Source organism: Bison bison, unplaced genomic scaffold, assembly GCF_000754665.1.
Source record: "Bison bison bison isolate TAMUID 2011002044 unplaced genomic scaffold, Bison_UMD1.0 scf7180017864287, whole genome shotgun sequence".
Taxonomy (NCBI): domain Eukaryota; kingdom Metazoa; phylum Chordata; class Mammalia; order Artiodactyla; family Bovidae; genus Bison; species Bison bison.
The window spans coordinates 2,243,085-2,251,597 of NW_011494859.1; positions in this window are offsets into that span (position 1 = coordinate 2,243,085).

Sequence of the window (8,513 nt, forward strand, 5' to 3'; positions counted from 1 at the left end):
GGGGCTGAGCCCGGGGCCTTCGGCCGCGGGCGGCCAGGACGACTCCGGAGCGGCTGCGCCTCCACAGCCCTCGGGAACGCGGAGGAGGCAGGAGAGAGAAAGCGCTACGGCCGTCTGCGCACCGCCGTCCGCCTGCGCACCACCATCCGCCTGCTTCCAGCCAGACTGCACCTTTGACCGCAAGTAACCCCGCGGAGCAGAGAAGGCAATGGCACCCCACTCCAGTACTCTTGACTGGAGAATCCCAGGGACGGCGGAGCCTGGTGGGCTGCCGTCTATGGGGTCGCACAGAGTCGGACACGACTGAAGCGACTTAGCAGCAGCAGCAGCAAGCCCGCGGAGGCCTGGAACCAGTCCAGCTCCCGCCCGCAGAGAGGAAAACCGCCCGAGCAGCCCGGCGCCCCTTCCTCGCCGGTGTCTGCGCCCCCGCCTGGGAGATCTGTGTGGGGAAACCAGTCTGGAGCAGTCGGTCCTGTTCCGACTTATCCTCGTTCGTCTGTCACTCCAGTTGCCAGCGCCGAAGCGGGCTTCGTCCGTCCTGTGCTAGAATTCATTAACAAGAGGCAGGCCGGCTCTATTTTTCAGTGTAAACCTCACTGGTCATGAGTAAATGGAGCTCCCAGATATCTTTTCCCCCTCTTCTTAACACTCCCCTTCTTCACTGGCAAACTATACAGACGTAAGTCAGGTATCATCTCCATTCTACAGATGGGAAAATTGAGTCAGAGGAACAGGCTGTAGCTCTGAAGCAAGTCTCTGATAACCAGTTCTCTCTCTTCTGCTTAGTTTGATTTAGCCAGTTGGCCTCTGAATAGGAACGTTTTGGAGCCAAATCTCCATCTCTTGCCTGGTTGAGTCCGTAGGCAGCCTGTGAGTCAAAAATCCCCATCTCAGAGTTACTCAAATCATAGCCCCTAGAACTGTAAGTGGACAGTGTGGAGGGTGTGTCTTGGGGACCTCTGTCACAAATGAGATTCCCTAGAAGAGCTAGGTACTCCTGCAAAGCTGGTTATCCTACCTGGAAAAAAAAAGATTCAACAAGATCAATTCTCATCTTTTTAACTGCCAAGGCTATGAAACCATTTAGATTTTATTACTGGTTGGTTAGAGTGCCCTCCTGTGTCTCTGTATCAAAACATCATGTGAGAACTTTCAAAGCACATAATGAAGCTATAATCACAGCATTAGAGTAAAGTATAACATCAACTCTCTTATGCAAAGAATAACATATGTATAAAATATGCAAAATATTTTCTAGAAGAACCTCAAGGAGGGCTTGGGAGCCTCCTGTGTGGAGGAAGACCCTGCCTGAGGAGTTTCAGCAGAAACTTTGTATCAAGGTCTCAGGTTACTCTAGCAAAGGTTCTGAGCATTTTTCTAGGCAGTCTATCATCTGAAGACACCTTCCTAGGTTAGAGGAATGAACCTCCCTTTCATAAGAGGAACCCACTTTCCACTTCAGACGCTGAAAAGCAAACACACACCTTGCCAGCCTCCCTTGCAGCTAGAGTTCCTGGTTTAAACTCAGCCAATCAAACTCTAAGGTGAAAGCCAGTGAGTCTAGAAGCAAACAGCCACTCCACTCTGCCAACAGGGCAGCAGGAGCCAGCTCTGCTCTGGGTGGGGGAGGAAGAGGGTGGGACGGTGGCACCCCCAGGCATCCCCAGACCAGCCTGCAGAGGGACTTCGGCAATGCAGTCTGCCTGAGTATACTTTCCAAGCCTGGTTCTTTTGCCCTGCAGATATTCTGATATTTTGATTGCAGTAATTCTGATTACTATTAAAAAATATGTTTTTTAATAGTTCCACTATATATTATAATTATTTTAAATAGATTAAGATTTTTAGTTGGAGTTTCGATATCAAACTCTCAGAAATTAACAGAATGAACAGACAGAAAAGTAGAAGGATATAGTAGACCTGAAAAGCATTATGAACCAATTCAACTGTAAGATTTATACAGTTTTCACACAACAGCAGGATACAAATTTTATTCAAGTTCCCATAGACTATAAATCAAAAGACACTGGACCATATTCAGGAATAGAAACAAAATAAGGTGGAAAAATTTCATGGTCTAAAACTATTGAAATCATACAGAGTCTGTTCTCTTATCACTATGGAATTGTGTTAGTAACCAGTATCAAAAGATATTTGAAAATAACCCACATATTTTCAAGTGCGATGTGACATTTACCAAGAGAAATCTTTGACTTAGCCATTGAAGGTCTCAATAAAGTTAGACTGAATAAAACACAGAGGTGATTGCAGAGAAGAAAGCATTTAAGTGAGAAATCAATATCAAAGATATTTTTAAAACTCCATGTATTTGGAAATTAAATGTCCACTTTTAAAGGATGGTTGTACCTAAGAAGCCATATGAAGGAAAATTAGAAAGTATTTGTAACGGAATAAAAATGAGAGACCACCACCTCTAGGCCACCAGGCTCCTCTGTCCATGGGCTTTTCCAGGCAAGAATATTGGAGTGCATGCCATTTCCTCCTCCAGGGGATCTTCCTGACCCAGGGGTCAAACCCATGTCTCCTGCATCTCCTCCACTGACAGGCAGATTCTTTACCACTAAGCCACCTGAGGATCCTGTGTGTGTGTATATATCACTTTGCTATACATCTGAAACTAACAAAAGAAATGGAAAATATAGTTAAATGCACAGCTTACTCAAACTCTACTTTCCAAGGTCAGAGAATAAAAAATAGAAAAGAGTATTAGGCTGAGATGGGACTTGGTTCAGTTCAGTTCAGTTCATTTCAGTCGCTCAGTCATGTCCTACTCTGAGATCCCGTGAAGCGCAGCACGCCAGACCTCCCTGTCCCTCACCAACTCCCAGAGTTCACCCAAACCCAGTCCATCAGTGATGCCATCCAGCCATCTCATCCTCTGTCGTCCTCTTCTCCTCCTGCCCTCAATCTTTCCCAGCATCAGTCTTTTCCAGTGAGTCAACTCTTCACATGAGGTGGCCAAAGTAATGGAGTTTCAGCATCAGTCCTTCCAATGAACACCCAGGACTGATCTCCTTTAGGATGGACTGGTTGGATCTCCTTGCAGTCCAGGGGACTCTCAAGAGTCTTCTCCAACACCACAATTGAAAACATCAATTCTTCGGACTTAAGACAACTCTAAAGAATGAAAAGGCTTTAAGCCCCAACTCTTGACTGGCACTTGGATCCCCTGAGTTAAGTTGACCACAAAGTTTGGAAAGAGAGTGCCAAATCTCCATCAAGGAGGTAACACCCTCTGCTTACTTGGCTCTTAGCTCTGGGCTACAAGCAGGAGTTAAAGTAGCCTGACTCTTGGTAAATTCAAAGACCTGAGGTCTACACCTCCTGAAGCTTGTATTTCTCAGAAGCAACACTTCCTCCAAAAGGAATAAGCTAGAGGAGCATTTCCCTATGTGGGCCTGTGATGTTAACAGGTATCCCATGGAATAAATAGGGCAACACTGAGTTAAACAGGTTAAAACAGGCTTCTTCACTGCAGGACTTCTCAGGACTTTTGCTACACTTTAACCCTTCAGTAGCTTCAGGTTTGAGACTAAGACCCTTCAAATGGCCTACGACACCCTCCATGAACTGGCCCAGGGAGGCGCACTACCCTGTCTTTTACCACCCTCCTCTCTTCTCCCTGCCTCCTGGCGATCCTGGCCTTGTCTTAGCTCCTCTGCCTGGTCTGTCCAATCCAATACCCACGGGCTCTTGAGCACTCAAAATGTGGCAAGGCTAAATTGAGATGTAAGTGTCAAATGCATACCAGGTTGGGAAGACTTGAACAAAAAAAAAAAATTAAAATTTTGTTCTTTTTTTATTTTTGACCTCACTGCAGCTCATGTAGGATCTTAGTTCTAGGGATTAGAATTTAGATCTAGTTGGCCAGGGATTGAACAAGTGCCCCCTGCAGTGAAAGCTCGGAGTCTTAACTGCTGGACCACCAAGGAAGTCCCTATAATTTTCTCTTTAAAGCTTTCTCTTGTTTGAAAATTGTCTTTATTTGGCTGCCTCAGGTCTTAGTTGCAACATGCAGGGACCTTGTGGCAGCACAAGGACCCTCTAGTCTTGGCTCTCTGGCTCAGTAGTTTCTCCACGGCCTGTGGGATCTTCCCAGACCAGGGAACGAACCCACGTCCCCTGCATTGACAAAGCAGATTCTTAAACACTGGACCATCAGGAAAGTCCCCCCATAATTTTTTATGTTGAGTAAATGTTGAAATGGCAATATTATAGATACATTGATTTGGGTAAAATGTAATAATAAAATTAATTTCATCCTTTTCTTTTTACTTTTTCAATGAGTGCTAGAGAATTTTTCATTCCATATGTGGCTCACATTTTATTTCTAGTGAACGTTCTAAAGGAGAAGGCAATGGCACCCCACTCCAGTACTCTTGCCTGGAAAATCCCATGGGCGGAGGAGCCTGGTAGGCTGCAGTCCATGGGGTCGCTAAGAGTCAGACACGACTGAGCGACTTCACTTTCACTTTTCACTTTCATGCATTGGAGAAAGAAATGGCAACCCTCTCCAGTGTTCTTGCCTTGAGAATCCCAGGGACGGGGGAGCCTGGTGGGCTGCCGTCTATGGTGTCGCACAGAGTCGGACACAACTGAAGCGATTTAGCAGCAGCAGCAGCAGAACATTCTAAAGCATCAACATTTGACCTTTGGCCTATTTAATGCTAACTCTTATCAGACTTCAGATATCTGCTTGGGTCCCTTCTTCAGATCCCTTACATTTACATTACAATCTCTTACATTTCCTGTAAGAATGCTCTTTTCTTTTATAGAACTTACCCAGGTCTTTAATTAGACATTATTTGTTTGGCTATTTGATTCGTGTCCCTCTCCCTGTGAGTAAGTCCCATGAAAGCAGCAGCTGGATTTGTTTCTGTTGTTATTCCTCCTCCCAGAGGCTAGCATTAAGCTTGGTGCATAGAAGATTCATTAAATATTTGTTGAATGACAACATAAATGAAGTGTGAGGTGAATCTCCAAGAAAGGGATAAAGTATTCAACTTTTGCTAAATTAACCACAGAACCTTCACCCCATAAACAGTTTAGTGAAGGGTCAGAATTCCCCAGGAATACAGTTTGAGAAGCATTGGATTGGGGGCTGTCACTACAGAAAGAGAGTTAATTGAGCCCCAGTTTAAATCTCATCTGCAATAGGGCCTCAGCTCTCCTATGTTCTGAAGGTAGCTCTGGTTTGTTTTATGTTTCCTTTCTCTACAAATCTCAAGCTTCAAGCCCTTGAATTCTTCCACTTAGAAGACAACTAAAGCAGGGGTCCTCAACTTCCTGGATCTAGTACCTAATGGTCTGAAGTGGACCTGATTCAATAATAGCAGAAATAAAGTGCTTAATAAGTGTAATGTGCTTGAATCATCCTGAAACCTCTCCCCAACCCCCATCCTCAGTCTGTGGAAAAAAACGTTCTTCCGTGAAACCAGTCCATGGTGCCAGAAAAAAGTTAGGGATCACTGATTGAAAGGAAGCAGAGTAATTCTCCTTAATAAAGAAATTTTCATGCAAATTCATACGCAACTTATGCATGATTGTATGTTTCTCTCCTGCATCTATACAAGCATAGAGCGGGTGAAATATTGAGTTTAATTAGGAATTTGGGTAGTTTAAAGGAATTTACCTAAGAACTATGTCAGGCCTGACGCATTTCTTTTGGAAAAGAGAGCATGATAAGGGGCTATGTGATCAATTGACCCAAAGGTTGAGGCCCAAGGAAAGATAGTCAAGTCGGACACTCATACCTCCTAAAAAAAACAACCAGGGTGGTTCAGTTCACATGTTATTTTAACTCCCAGCATTAAAACGTGCCTTCTGGGATACAATTGTTTTACAATGTTGTGTTGGTTTCTGTTATACAACAATGTGAATCAGCCGTGCTGCTGCTGCTGCTGCTAAGTTGCTTCAGTTGTGTCCGACTCTGTGCGACCCATAGACGGCAGCCCACCAGGCTCCCCCGTCCCTGGGATTCTCCAGGCAAGAACACTGGAGTGGGTTGCCATTTCCTTCTCCAATGCATGAAGGTGAAGAGAGAAAGTGAAGTCACTCAGTCATGTCCGACTCTTAGCGACCCCATAGACTGCAGCCTACCAGGCTCCTCTGCCCATGGGATTTTCCAGGCAAGAGTACTGGAGTGGGGTGCCATTGTGCTTTATCCCCTCCCTGTTGAGCCTTCCTCCCACCGCACCCCATCCCGCCCATCTAGGGCACAGAATTGAGCCTCCTGTGCTGTACAGCAGCTTCCCACTATCTATTTTACACTTGCTAGTGTATATATGTCAATTTAAAAACATAAATGCACACATTAAATGCAAACCTTTGCAAAATATTTTTTTAATAATTAAAAAAAAATGTCTTCTGCAACTAGCCCTGCATACAAAAGCTAAATGGTCACTAAGGGATCGGCCAAGAGCTTGGGGATTCTGAGCAGCCTGGAGACCAGCACCATCCAGGGAAAGGACCAGAGGACCACAGGCAGCTGTGGCAGAGTAAGACAGCTGAGCTGACCCCGCTGTCCCACCTGCCCTACCTTTTCCCTAGCCCATCACTTCCACACAGCAGACCAGAGAGAGGAAAAGTCAAGGCAAAGGGGCTTATTGCCAAACTGAGAAGCTTTTTAAGTGTTTCCAGACTGGAGAACTGGATCACCAAACTAAGTTCCTTTTTAAATGCTCTGGGCCTGTCCAAAGCTCTGGGGGGAGGAGGGTGGGGGTGGGTGGGGGGACAAGAACAAAAACTTTTAAATCTGACTCCAAAAGGTCCATTTTCTAGCAAAATATGTTTACAAAGAACTGACCCTGGGATATCTAAATAGACCAATAACCACAAGAAAAGATTGGAAGAGACCAACAAGCTTATCCGCACAGACTCCCAAGATGCCAGATGGACGTGATTTCCCAGGAAATTTCCTTAAACTATCAAACCCTTGGTTACATCTCTTTTTTCACCTATTTGTGTGCCTACACCTATTAACACATACTCACAAGCTTGCTAAATTAAATTAGTAATGACTAAGCTCAAGTGGCCTTTAAATCCTGCCTACCAATTGGCCCTATGTGCTAGACTCTCCCTACTCCTCCTCCTAAACGGTGCTCTCACATCTTCTGCTTTCCCTCAAACCCCCAACATCTTTCCCGTTCTTACTCTTAGCTGATGACCTGGCTTCCCACTTTAGTAGAAAAATAGAATCAATCTCAAAAGTATACCCACAAGCCCCGACTGCTGAAACCCACCTATTTGCACCTGTACCCATGTCCTCAACCTCACTTCCAGTTACCAAAGATGAGCTATCTGTGCTTCTAAGTAACCCCCTCCCTGCACACACACACGTTCCCCGCCACACACACATTCACACACTAGATTCCATCCCTTCTCACTTATACATGGCCATCACTTCAACAATTCCTCCCTCTCTAATGGATCATTTCCATCAGCATACAAACACAAGTTACAATTTCTCCATCTTAAAACATTCCAGGGACTCCACTTCCCTCTCCAGAGTCATCCTATTTCTCTACTGCCCTTTACGGTAACATTTCTTTGGACTCCCTGGTTCCAAGCCCTCTCCTCCCATTCCCTCGAGTTCCACCTCTTCCCCAAAACACCTTTCACCAAGGTCACCCTGCACAGCCAGGTGGATCTCGGTTCTCCTCTGACTCTATCACAGTCATTCCCTCCTCCTTGAGCTCATCTGGTTTTCCTCCTCACTCACTGGTCCCTCTTCCTCAGTCTCCTTTGTTGACTGACTTGGAGAAACCCCGGGTTCATCTATGGACCTCTTCTGTTTCATACCTAAAAATCACTCCCTTGATAATCTCATCTGCTTTCATACCTTCAAAGTCATCCATACATGATTCTCCAGTATATTCTTCTAGACTGAACCTCCTCTCCGTACTTCAAACTTGTTTATCAACTTATAGGCCTAAAAGGCACCTCAAACCCACCATGTTGAGAACTGAATCTCTGATCTTCCCCCCACATATACCCTTGCCTCTGTCTTCCAAATCTCAATAAATGGCAAACTAATCCTTCCAGTCACTCAGGTCAAAAACTACAGTCCACTTTGCTCCCTTTTTCCTTATTCCACAATCAATATCCAACAAATTCCCGTGACTTCACCTTCCAGATTCATCCGTGGCTGATGAGAATGAGAAGTTGCCATGTAGCACAGGGAGCAGTCTGGCGTTCTGTGATGACCAGGATGGGATGGGGGGAAGGGAGGGAAGCTAGGGAGGGAGGAGATGTATGTGTAATTATGGCTGATTTGCATTGTTATTTGGCAGAAACCAACACAATAGATGTCCATCAGCAGATGAATGGATAAGAAAGCTGTGGTACATATACACAATGGAGTATTACTCAGCCATTAAAAAGAATAAATTTGAATCAGTTCTAATGAGGTGGATGAAACTGGAGCCTATTATACAGAGTGAAGTAAGCCAGAAAGAAAAACACCAATACAGTATATTAACACATATATATGG